This window comes from Diceros bicornis, chromosome 4 (genome assembly GCF_020826845.1).
Source record: "Diceros bicornis minor isolate mBicDic1 chromosome 4, mDicBic1.mat.cur, whole genome shotgun sequence".
NCBI lineage: Eukaryota > Metazoa > Chordata > Mammalia > Perissodactyla > Rhinocerotidae > Diceros > Diceros bicornis.
In genome coordinates this window covers 67904429-67918175 of record NC_080743.1, presented here as the reverse complement: position 1 = coordinate 67918175, position 13747 = coordinate 67904429, and the positions used below count along the sequence as shown (strand labels likewise).

At 42.5% G+C, this 13747-nt stretch overlaps 1 non-coding gene across 1 annotated transcript; it reads left to right on the top strand.

Moving 5' to 3' along the window:
* The first annotated feature begins 260 nt into the window (after nt 1–260).
* Nucleotides 261–333, top strand: TRNAV-CAC (transfer RNA valine (anticodon CAC)). Its single transcript has one exon. It is a non-coding gene; the product is annotated as a tRNA-Val (tRNA).
* The last annotated feature ends 13414 nt before the right edge of the window (nt 334–13747 follow it).

The following is a 13747-nucleotide window of genomic DNA, read 5'->3' as shown; positions in this document are numbered from 1 at the left end:
CCGAGCCCACAGACTCGGGCTTTGAACAGCAACGACGCTGGGTGGAGCCCCACTAGTGCTGGAAGTTTCCTGAGGAGGCACCACCGAGTTCGCCGAGTGCCGGTGGCCACGATGCCTGGCCAGCAGTCCGGGCCCTGCCGGCTACCTCCGGGCGCGTGGGTGAGGCGGGGCTGTGGTTGGTCCCCCGAGTACTTTTCTGTCAGGTCAGGGGCAGCGTGCTATGTTTGAAGGGTGATTTTCAGAGGTGTTCGTGCCGCGTGGTTTCCGTAGTGTAGTGGTTATCACGTTCGCCTCACACGCGAAAGGTCCCCGGTTCGAAACCGGGCGGAAACAACGAGCTTCGATTTTTGGAGTTTCTCCTTTTCCTTTTTTTTCCGGCTCCGTTGGAATCCTGTAGAAGTTGGGGAATGGGTGGACATGTTCATTATCTTAATTGTGGCAGGGTTGCATTATGATTTTCATTGGTCCTTGGTACTTTCACCTCTGTGGGTCCCTTCCTTCATAAAATATATTTTCTAAATATTAAAAATCTTTAAATATAAATTAATACAAAAATACAGCTGCATTGGTATAAAGATGAGTGTGTAATATTATAGAAAATATTTTCTTTGATATAGAAGTTTATTATTTCCTTTGAATTTAAAAGAACTTTTTAAAAATTGAAGCATTTTGAATTTAAAATAAATTAAAACATTTTTGTAGGTGTATGCCTATTGTGCCTGAGGGGTAAGTCAGCCCCAGATTGTGAGGATGATTTCACAGGTCTGTACATGTGTCAAAACTTAACAACTTGTACATTTTAAATACATCCAATTTATTGTGTCAATTATGCCTTAATATAGCTGTTAAAAATTATTTTAGTATCCCTTAGGAAAAAATAAACACATATTTGAAGCTTGTTCTGGATACTCATATAAATACATATTTCCAAGTTTCTTATTAAAAAGTTTGTATGAAACAAAATATATTTCACAATACTAAACAATTTTTGGGTGGACCTCGGGTACAGGGTAATCTCAATTCATTGCCTTCTATCTGCATGGATGGGTACAAGACTCTTCTCTTGATTTATTTATTTTTGTCTTATTTTTTTATCCCCGTTCCCTACTTCCACCCCCTCTCTAATGTGTTTGATATATGTCTTGAATTTGTATGTATCTTTGTAAAATGTGTAGTTGTTTTGTGTGTAATTGTTTCTTACTTTTGCATGTAATTTTTTCCACTCAGCACTGTGACTTTATGGTCCACTCAAGTTGCTGGCTGCACGTTTAGTCGTTTATTTCTAACTGCTGTAAATAACTTCATAGTGGGCACCCACCCATTTTACTTTTCTTTCCCCCATGATGGATACCAGATAGTCACCCACTCCCTGCTGTGACAAACAATGCCATCATACATTCTTTATTAAACAAATGTTTATAGAGTGCCTACTATGTGCCAGGTACTGAATCTGGGAATTCAGTACAGTAGTCCCCCTTTATCCTTGAGGGATACGTTCCAAGACCCCCCAGTGGATGCTTGAAGCTTCAGATAGTACCAAACCCTATATATGCTATGTTTTTTCCAAATATACATACCCATGATAAAGTTTAATTTATAAATTAGGCACAGTAAGAGATTAACAACAATAATTTCTCTTTGACATATCTGAATTGCCAGCATCCACTACTCTTGCACTTTGGAGCCATTGTTAAGTAAAATAAGGGTTATTTGAACACAAGCACTGAGAGACTATGACAGTCGATCTGATAACTGAGACAGCTACTAAGTGACTAACAGGCAGGTGCAGTATACAGCTTGGGTACTCTGGACAAAGGGATGATTCACCTCCCAGACGAGACGGAGAGAGATTTTATCACACTATTCAAAACAGCGTACAATTTACAAGTTATGAATTGTTTATTTCTGGAATTTTCCATTTAATATTTTCCGATTTCAGTTGATTGAGGATAACTGAAACCACAGAAAATGAAACCACAGATAAGGGGGGAGACTACTGTAATGACAAAAAGACAACAACAAATCCCTGCCTCCATGGAGTTTACATTCTAGTGAGTGAGGCAGACAATAACAAGATGTAATATATAGCATGTTCAATGATGATAAGTACTAAGGAGAAATAAAGAGGACAGCAGGATATGAAATGTCTGGGGTGGTGGTGGGGAGCGGGGCGTGAAATTTTAGATAGTGTGGCCAAGGATGGGCTCCTGAGAAAGTGACTTTTGAGTTAAAACCTGAAAGAAGTGAGGGAACTAGCCATGTAGATATCTGGGGGACAAGCTTCCAGGCTGAGGGGCAGCAAGCTTCCTATGGCAGGAGCTAGCTGTTGTGTTCCAGAAACAGCAAAAAGACCAGTGTAGCTGGATCAGAACAAGCTAGAGGGAGGTAGCGTGCCTTGTAGGACACAGTGAAGAATTTGGCTTCCACCTTGCATGAGGTGGGAACCTGGTAAATGCATTTCCCTACAATGCAGATCACGGCAGAGGTAGGGCAGAGACTAGATCTGAGAGAAAAAATGCAAATAACTGGCCTACCATGTGGTTTCATTGGGGCTTATTGATGGTATGGGGGAGAGAAACTACAGCCAAATAGCAGCATGGAATGATTAACTACAGCTCCTTTGGGGCCCTGCTTTCTTCTCTATCCTGAGCCTAAAGTGGTTGATTATTCTTCCTCACCCTTGTCCCAGACCAGCTACTCTAGCACTCCTAGGTTATGCTTCCACTAGCTCCTTTCTGAGTAGATGCCAGTAACCTGGGGCAGATGGGGAGGAAGAGGATGGGCAAATTCCTCAGAGCTTTGTGGACCTTCAAAAGAGTCCATCCCTGGTGGTAAGAATATTTCAGGGCTATATGGGGAGTACAAAGAAATAGTAGGGTGATAGGCCTGCACCACCCGGACTGGCCAGGATCTTCCAAAGTCTGACCCTTGGTGGGACGCAAAAGGGAAGTCCAGGGGCAGGGCGGCAGGCCTTGTTTATGTGAGCAAACAAGACCATGGCTTCCCATGGAGGTTGTAAGGTGAATTTCACTAAGCACTGGCCCTGAGCTTAGTCAGCATTTCCCTAAGGGCACAGGTGGTTTTCTCATCCTGCTCCCTTCTCTGCTGTCATGCAGAGCCCAGGCTGCTGTCACTCCAGGTCCTAGGACAGTATGATGAGCCTTCTGAAGAGTTTCAGGATAGAATCAGTGACGCTTGGCTAAGAAATAAGAAAATGGCTGGGTCCCAGGCACTCTGGGCCTGAAAGGCATGGTCTGCACAACTGCTTCCTATGTGGGGAGGCCCCAGGGATCTCCCACTGATACAAAGCAGCCTTGGCTTTCAAAGAGGCCACTACACAGACCAGTAATTCTACTCAAGATTAGGTACTTCAGGCAAGAGCTACACGCAGTGCTGGGGAAATGGGCTCCATCTGGCTGAGTCAGGAGTCTCAGGCATCACCATCCTGCCCAACTTCAGTAAGAATACTGGACAAACTTTTCCCTGTGTTTAGAAACAGCCAATGCATGGCAAGGGCCAGAAACGCACCTATAATTCCCACAGTTGGGCCCCCTGCCTTTATTGGCAAAAACCTGGAAGTACTGTAAAGCCCAACCATAGAACAACAGTTTTTAATCACTCTTCTTCTTGCATACCATCTCACTTCTGTACTTGTTCAAAGTCTCCAAGAGATATTGATAATTGAAAAAGATTCGGGTGCAGAGCAGTGTGTATAATACACGGCATTTGGGTAAGGAAAATGCACGTGTAAATATGTACATGTATAGACTATCTATGAAGGGCATACAAGAAACATAACCGTGGTTGCTTCTGGGAACCTGAGGGTAGAGCTGGAAAGGAGACTTTTCCTTGCATGTACTTTCTTAGTGTCTGAATTAATTTTTATTACGTCCATATATTACCTATCCAAAAAAAAGTCAAATGTTTTTAAAATGAAAAAACAAAACAAAACATTAAAACTAAATGGTTAAAACTGGAAGTATATGTGACCTAAGTGAAAACGTCAGCGCAACACAAACCTCAAGCGCGGTGAAAAGACATGAGGTGTCGAGAAAAGAGCAGTCCAGTTAGGTAAAGACGGGATTATGAGTAAATTCACATTACAAAGACAAAATATGGACACGTTAATTCGCATTTTCCCAAAATCAATTCGTCACATGGTGATTTCGCCTTCCTCCTCCTGGGGGCGTCCTGGCTTCCCCCACCCCCTCCTCCTCTCCCCAGGCTCCGAGGGCCAAGAGCTGGGCCCGGCAGCGCGCGAGCCCCGCCGGCGTGCCCGGGGACCCCCAGACCTGGGCTCCGGGTCCCCGAGCCTGGGCGCCGAGCCCCACGGAACGTCTCTGGGACATCGACCCTGCACATCGGCCAAGCTCGCTGGCCTTAACCACACATCCCGGAGAATCCAAATCCGAGGCGGGCCGCCTGAAGTCCGGGGGAGAGGCGAGCCAGGGCTTCACGGAAGTCTGAGCAGGTCCCATGGCCGGAGCCCGCCGACGTCCCCGCTCCCCAAAGCCCCCGTCACGTCCGCGCCCCGCCCGCCTCCGGCCCGCCGACGTCGCCGTCCCCAGTCTCACCTCCGCCCCCCCCACCCCCTGTCCCACCCCCCATCCTCGTCCCCAGTCTCACCCCCGCCCCCATCCCCTGTCCCACCCCCAGCCCCGCCCCCAGTCTCACCCCCGCCCCGCGCCCGCTGACGTCCCCGCCCCATCGTGTGCCCGCCCGCAGCGGTCGGGAGCCTTCCCGTAAGTCAGGCCTGAGTCAGGACCGGAAGGGTGACCTCGGTTCCCGACAGTGAGGGCGGGATGACACCATAACGGCCACACGCCGGTGGGAGGGAAGCGGAGCAGAGCGCGGGGTGGCGCGTGGGGTGGGGAGAAGGGCAGATCCAACGGGCAGCCGGGCAGCCTCCCATAGGCGTCCCCAGCTCGGCCCCAGAAGCTGAAAAAGACCAGGCCTTGTCCTTGCCCCCGAGGGGGGGCGGGGGTTCCCATAGACCTCAACACCTCGCACTCACGCGTGGGCCTGTTCCACTGGGGCCACCCTGATCTTTTCTTATCCCAATTATAGGTGTGCTATTTAAAAGGGTTCTGTGGACGTATCAACCAGAAAAATTCTGGTTCAACAGGCTGCAGTAGTTCTCTAATTAAATAGCTTTCAGAGTCTTTAATTTGCTAATATCCGCTTCCTAATCATAACGGCTAACATTTGTCTTACATTTACTTTGTGTCACACTAGTAATTTACAATGTTATTTTAACAATCTTGTGAGATTATTATCAAAATGTTACAGATGAAGAAATAAAGTTGTGAAGAGACATGCCTGAGGTCCCATTTTAGTGATGGAGCTAGATCCAAACTCAGGTCCTTTATACTGATTGTCCACAAATCTCTTTTTAAATTGGAGCATCACTTGAGACCCGTCCTACAAAGAATGCACTTTGTCTCAGAGTCCTTGGAAGGGGCAGCTGTGAGGTCCAAGTTAAACAAGGGAATGTGAGCCCCCACCCTACCATGGCAGAGGTGGATTGCCTGTGTTCTGACCACAAGATGAGGCAGGGGGGAAACTATGCAGGAGATTGGGGTTGGAGTGCCAACACTACTTCCTGCTGCCTTAAACAGACACGCTGCTCCTCCCTACACCCTTTGCAGGACACTCCGAAATATTCCCATGAAACCCTGAATGTGGGTCAGTGCTGGAAGGAATCTGAGCTCCTGCTCCTGAGAGAATGGATAGAAAACCCTAGGAGTAGGAGGTGAGAACCTCACCCAGCTATGGGTCTAATCCAGCCACACTGGGAGTTGTTGAGAGGATGGAGAGAGAAATGGATTCTGAATAAATTTAACTTCCATCTCCTTCCAAGGGAAGAAACCTAGACAAAAATAAATGTCTTTTGTAGAAGTTTGGGAATAAGACAAAGCAGCCCATTGGGCAGAGACTTTGCAACTAGAGGCAAATAGATGGGTTGGGTCCATGGATTTGAGCAGTTAATATCAGGATGATACTCCAGAAGGCCCAACTTAGTGCACCTTAGTCAGCGCAAGGTACCCAGAACAAGGCTGGCCCAGCACATCTGAGAGCGGTAAGGTCCCAGAGGCCCACCACGGTGACCTGAGGTTGCCTCCTTTTTCTGCTACCTCTAGGTCATGGTAGTTCCACTTTCACCTAGATGCCACCTTGAGGAGGATAAGGGAGTGTTGATTTATCTATTGCTATGTAAGAAACTGAAGCCGGGTACATGAGAGTTACTATAAATATTCAATAAGAACATGATTACCCTTCGACCTTGTTCCCAACACAGACACAGATGAAAAGAAGTTGATTTTGTTAATTTGCTGTTTTCTCGTTTAACCTGAGGGGTGACTCAGGGGTCACAAAGAGTTATGAGCTTGTTTTGCAGAAGAAAAAGAACGCCTTTAAGGAAGTTATGATCACCAGACGATGCCCAGAAGTCTGACTGCCCAACAGCTTATCTGGAGTGAAAGAAACATAGATTTCCCCTTTGTTTCTCCTAAATCTCGTAAAAACTCCTCCTCCTAAATCCTTTAGCTCTATAAAGACCCCTGGTTTTCTTCTTTTGTTAAGACAGATATGAGAGAACCTATCCTCCTGCCTTCTCATTTTGGCCAGTTCGAGTAAACCTTTCTCCATCTCCAAGCACCAGTGTCTCAATGATTGGCTTATTGAGCATCAGACACACGAACTCAAGATTAAGAGGTTCGGTATCAAAACTACCCCAGGGTCAAGAATTTGGAAAGGGTATAGTGGGAACAGCTTGTCTCTGCTCTAAAACCTCTGAGACTTCAGCTGGGAAGACTTGGAGGCTAGAGGTGACTTGACAGCTGGAGGTTGGAATCATCTAGAATCACTCATTCATATGTCTGGAGTTTATGCTGGCTATTGGCTGGGATCTCAGCTGGGGCTGTCAGCAGGTACACTTACATGTGGCCTCTCCATGAGGTCTCTCTGCTTCCTGACATCACTGTGGCTGGATTCCAAGAGCAAGCATCTCAAGAGAACCAAGCAGAAGCTATCATCTTTTTCTTTTTTTTGACTTTGTATCACTTCCACCTTAGTCATAGGCCCACCCAAATGCAAGAGGAGAGAATATAGACTCCACCCCTCAGTGGGAAGAGTATCAACATCACATTTAAGAAGAGCTTGGTGTGGAATATCTTGCTACAACCCTCTTGAAAAAGTAAGAGGAATAATGAAAGACCAAGCATTTACCTAGAGGGACTGAGTTAACTCCAAAACACTACGTTTTGATTATCTATTTCTGTATAACTTCAAAATTTAGTGGCTTAAAGTAACAATTTATTATTTCTCATGGTTCTGTTAGTTGGCTGGGGCTCACCTGGGCTGTTCTGATGGGAGTTTGGCTGGAGCTGGAATGATCAAGATAGCTTAGGCCTCTCTCCACATGGCCTTTATCTCTAGCAAAGTAACTGGACTTCTTACATGGCAACTGACTTCCAAGAGGGAATGTTCCAACCAGGGTAGACAGAAGCTACAGGTCTGTTAAGGCTCCACTCTGGAAGTTACATATCAGCACTTCCATCCCATTGTGTTTGTCAAAACAGGTCACGGGGCCAACCCCAATTCAAAGGGAGGGGAAACAGGCTCCACCTCTTGAAGGGTAATTGTCCAGGTCACATTGCAAAAGAGCTTGTGGGATGGGAGATATTGTTGTGGTCCTCTTTGAAAACACAATCACCACTACACTCACACAAGAAGAAACTGAGAGATCTTTAACTGGGCAGTTAAATTTTCCCTCATTTCTCCCCATCTTGTAGGATAGAGGCTTAAGAACAAGGTTAGAGCAGTTATAAAATATGCTACATTTTTTCCCCTGCAAATCTGAGTGTAATTGTGAGCCACATATCTGAGAGTAAATTGTGAACCACTACATATGTCAAAATACTGGTCTGCACTAGAAAGAGTCTTAGTCTTAAGAAATAGTTGGAGAACAAATTTGGATCAGGATGGAAAATAGGAAGATTAATTTTGGTTTTGCTACAAAAGCTTTGGCACCTGCATCTATCTATCACATGAATGCTTGCTGTGACTGAAACACCCCAAGGTGGGCCAAAAGAGCAACTGAGACTTTGCCACCTAATTCCCTTGCTCTCCATTTCCTTTGTTCTCGTCCTGGTTCAATCTGCCATCATCTCTCATCTAAATTACTGCAGAAGACCTAACGAGTTTCAGTGCATCCACGGTTGTCATCTTCCAATCCATTCTCCATTTATGCATCTTTAAGATACATATTTAAACAACTAATCTGAAGAATATACCTTTAATACCAAAAATATATATATATTTACATAACTTTCTTTTTTTATTTAATTTATTTTATTTTATTTATTTATTTTCCCCCAAAGCCCCAGTAGATAGTTGTATGTCATAGCTGCACATCTTTCTAGTTGCTGCATGTGGGACGCGGCCTCAGCATGGCCAGAGAAGCGGTGTGTCGGTGCGCGCCCGGGATCCGAACCCCAGCCACCAGCAGCAGAGTGCGTGCACTTAACCGCTAAGCCACGGGGCCGGGCCTTTACATAACTTTCTTGTTAGGGATTTCACTATAATATTTTTAGATCCTTGATGCTGGAAGGGAACTTAGAGACCAATTCTTTCATTTTAAGGATAAGGAAACTGAATCTCGAAGAAGCTAAATAAGTTGCTTCTGCCAGCTAAATAAATTGGCATACTGGTTAGTAATCGGCATAAGAGGGAACATGACTTCCTAATCTAGTAATCTTTTGACCATCACGTTACCTTTCAAGTAAAGAGGGAAAACACAATAATAATACCTTATATTTTTATAACCCATATTTATACTTTTCAAACCTTTACTTTTTTAAAATATGATTTGATCTTTATAACAACCCTGTGAAATAGGCAGGGTAGATGTTATTATCCTCCATCTGTAAAATTAAGATGTGGAAATACTGAGAGGCTGGGTGACTTATCCAAGGCTATAACTAGTTGGTAAGAGAATTGGACCTAAGAATAAAAGTCTTCAGGCTACTCTTTCAGCATTTTAAAAAATTTCTCCTTTTTAAAAATTATTTTTATTACAAAAGAAATATGTGCTTATTGTAACCAATCAACACAGAAATGTATGATGAAATCTTCTTAAGCAAGAATAATGAAACAGAGAAGCTATAAAAGAAAAGACATATTTAACTATCTTTTAAAAAAATTTAATACCATAAATAAAGTAAAAAAACTAGAAGCAGGCTCCAAGAAATAATGCCAACACGTATGACTGATAAAGCCACTCTAATACACAGAGTGGCTAAAAATTGATAAGAAAAAGAAACAAACCAATAGAAAAATGAGCAAAGGATATGAATATGCAATTCGTTAAAAAAAGGAATTCCATGTAGTCAATAACCATATGAAAAGAGGTTAGTAGTCAAGAAAATGGAAATTAAGAAAATAATGATATATCATTTTTCACCCCAACAGACTGAGAAAAAGAGTGATAGTATTCAGGGACTGAAAAGATGGAAGAAAATGGCAGTTTTGTATCTTGCTGGTGGGAATACATATTACTATATTTTTTTAAAAAGTAATCTGGCAATATATACTGAAAAATAGAAACACATTCACTTTTGTCCAGCATCTCCACTTTTAAGAATTTACACTACTGAAATAAAACCATCAGTACATAAGGCCAAATGTATAAAGATGTCTATTACAATATTGTGGCATCAAAAAAGTGGAAATATCTTGAATGCCCATCAACAGGATAATGACTGAATAAATTATAGTATGTCTCTACTATGGAATACTAGGTAGCTATTTAACAGAATGAGATAAATCTATATATAGTCATATAATCCTATTTTATAGCATTTATGATTCCTTTTGACTAGTGAGCCTCTGAACCTACTGCCTATATTTGGGAGATCCTCCCCTCCATCTTATAAGGTACGGCTCTCCTCACACCATAAAATGCCAAATATTCACTTTTCTAGCTTCCATTGCAGCTGGAAAATCTGCAGATTAGATGCACCAGTCCCACATCTTGAATTGGAAACAGGTGAGGGGAAGAAGCAGGGAAGGTGGTAAATCCATCCTAGTGAGGATTATGGCAAGACGGACAGCTTCATCCAGTTTCTAGAGGTAGTGGTGACAGTGACTCTAATAGCAGCACCCAGTGTCCTGAACCCAGTTCATGATTTGTGGGGCCCAGTTCAAAATGAAAATGCGGGACCCCTGTTAAAAAATTATTGAGAATTTCAAGACGGCGACAGCGGAGCATTAAACCAAGAGCACGACTTTTCTAAGTGCAGGGCCCTATGCGACTGCATGGATCGTGCCCATGGAGCCAGCCGGGAGACTGCCAGTGAGTCAGATACGCAAGCTGCACTGGTTGTGTGCAGTGGCAGTGGCAGTTTAGGGTACCAATTCTGCAGAACTATCAGGGATAACTTAAAATACAAGTCTAATTCTCCAGCCTTCCCAGAAATTGTATGAACTACTCAATGTCCTTTAATAAGTTACTTTTCTGCTGAATTAGCCAGAGTTGGTTTATGTTTCTTTCAACTAAGGATTCTGATACCTCAATGACATATTAAAAGAAAAAGGCAAGCTGCAGAGTGATGTGTATAGTACAGGGAGAGAAAACAATCTGGAAGAATACATAACAAGAGCTTAAGATTATTTAGTGCCACTGTAAAAAAAAGGACAAATCGTGCCATTTGCAACAAGACGGATGGACCTTGAGGGTATTATGCTAAGCAAAATAAGTCAGATGGAGAAAGACAATTACTGTATGACTTCACTCATGTGTGGAAGATAAACAAACACATAGATATGGAGAACAGATTGGTGGCTACCAGATGGGAAGGGGGTGGGGGAGGGTGAAAGGGGTAAAGGGGCACATGTGTATGGTGACGGATGGCAACTAGACTTTTGATGGTGGACACAATGCAGTCTATACAGAAGTTGAAATATAATGATGTACACCTGAAATTTATATAATATTATAAACCAATGTGACCTCAAAAAAAAAGAAAAAAGATTCTTTAGTGCCGAAAACAGTTCCCTGGCATAATTTCCCCCACACTTCTACAGTAATATAATTTTTAGTTGGGCACATAGCCTCTCAGAATAAAAATTATATTTCCTAGCCTGCTATATTTGCAGCTAGATGGCCATGTGACTAAGTTCAGGCCAATGAGATGTAAGTGGAAATATCTTTGTATGACAGCTTCAAGGATCATTCCTTAAAAGACAGCTGCTGTGTGCCCTTTGAAACTACTGCCACCTTGGATTGTGAGGATCAGGGTCCCACTCTTAGGATGGACGAAGAGTGAGCTGGAAGGAACCTAAGACCCTGAGGCCTTCACACAGCAGAACTGCCCTAACAACCCTGGACTTTTACATGGGAGCAAAATAAACTTCTATATATTTTAAAGCCACTCATTTTGGATTTTCTGTCACTTGCAGCCAAATATACTTTAACCAGAATAGTTTTTTTGCCCAAGGAAGATGAGATTGGAGTGCTGTGTGTGTGTTTCTTTATATATCTGTTTGATTTCTTTGATTTGCTGGAATAAGAATATATTCATTCAGTAATTAAAAAAAAATTTTTTTTAAAGACCCCTGAAATTGTGGCCAAAAGATCTACATTCTCATTCCAGTGCCAATATTAACTAGTTATGGCCCAGGGCAAATCATTAAGGTTTTCAATATCTCAATTTTTAAAATTCTGCAAATGAGAGAGAATAATTCAAATATTTTCTTAAAGTAGTTGAAAAAGACAAAAGCAATGTTGCATGTTACAGGTAGAGTTTTGCAAAATTTCAGCTGAGAAAGTTTCTGGAGATGCTCCATGAAAAATAAGTCCACAGGTCAAATAAGTTGAGGCAATGCTCTATATTATACCTCTCTCCCACTCTTGAAGTCTCAATGCACGTTAAGAAATTAAATATCTGAGAATTCCCATGGGGAAAGAAACCTGTCTCATTTCATTAACCCAATCAGATTAAATGAGGGCTAGAGATTTCAGATCTCAGTGTCTGGACTCTCAGGAACAGGCCAATTTGGGAGTTTTAGTTTGAAAACTGGTTCCACAACTTACTGGCTGTGAGATCTTGGACAAATTATTTAACCTTCCTATTCTTCAGTTTTCTCATATCTAAAATGTACTAGTATTATTAGCATTTTACATGGAGTTTTTGTGAAAATAAGTTAAAAACACTTTGGCTACATTTTAATCAAAAAATGATGATGGGGCCGGCCCCGTGGCTTAGCAGTTAAGTGCATGCACTCCGCTACTGGCGGCCTGGGTTCAGATCCCAGGCTCGCACCGATGCACTGCTTCTCCGGCCATGCTGAGGCCGCATCCCACATACAGCAACTAGAAGGATGTGCAACTATGACATACAACTATCTACTGGGGATTTGGGGGGGTGGGAAAGGAGGAGGATTGGCAATAGATGTTAGGTCAGAGCTGGTCTTCCTCAGCAAAAAGAGGAGGATTAGCATGGATGTTAGCTCAGTGCTGATCTTCCTCACAAAGATAAAATAAAAAATGATGATGAAAATGATGAGAGCAATAACTCTGATCTAGACTTTTTAGGAAATTACAGATTCTGTGCCTGTTTCTAACAAAAGAAAAAGGAAAGGGTAAAATTTGGGAATGGTTTGAGTCAAGAGGTTCTCAGACAAGAGGTATGAATGGTGATTGAGTGATTTATGCATGTAAAAAGGAGGGACACAGAAGCTCTGGAGAGAAGTGTTCCTCCTGGCACTTGTTAAAATGAGACAGGAGGTCTCATCCGAGCATCAGTCATTGGCACCTAGTTGCATTACTCCTTGGCAATCTTCAGTAAAGTTCACATTACACATTACTTTTTTCCTTCGATTTTTTTATTGTGGTAAAATACACATAACATAAAATTTACCATCTTAACCCTTTTTAAGAGTACAGTTCAGTGGTATTAAGTACATTCATATTGTTGGGCAACCATCATCATTATCCATTTCCAAAATTCTTTTCATCTTGCAAAACTGAAACTGTGTACCTATTAGACAATAACTCTCTGTTCCCCCTCCCCCCAGTAGAATGGCCACCACAACTCTACTTTCTGCCTCTATGATTTTGATTGCTCTAAGGACCTCATATAAATGGAATCCTTTGGTATTTGTCTTTTTGTGTCTGGCTTATTTCACTTAGTATAATGTCCTCAAGATTCATCCATATTGTAGCATATATCACAATTTCCTGCCTTTTTAAGGCTGAATAATTCCATTGTATAAGGTTCATATTACTTTTTGTTATATTAAGAATTATGGCCTTAAAAAAAGAGAATTATGGTCTGGGAGCTGGCCTTTAGCAACATGTTTGGGGAAAGAGATATTCTTTCTCCCTTATCTATCTTCTTTGTTGACAGACTCCTAGAGAAACATCTTACATTTTATACCCGTTTACATTTTAGGAAGAGTCACCACACCTAGTTATCCCAATTTTTTCCCTTCAGAATTTCAATGTGCCTGGAAATTCAACTTTTAAAGGGAGGAAGTAAGGCAGGAAAAAGAAAGGTGTGGGAATTGGCAGAAATAATTATTCAAATGAGTAATTTCCTGGACAGCATGATACCGAGCAATGGTGTGATCTGAGCCAATTAATTACAACGAGTTAGAGATCAAGAAATGAAGTTTAATTAGATTAGCTGGCAAATCAGAAGACAGGTGACTAATGTCTCAAAGACCCATCTTCAAAGATTACAGA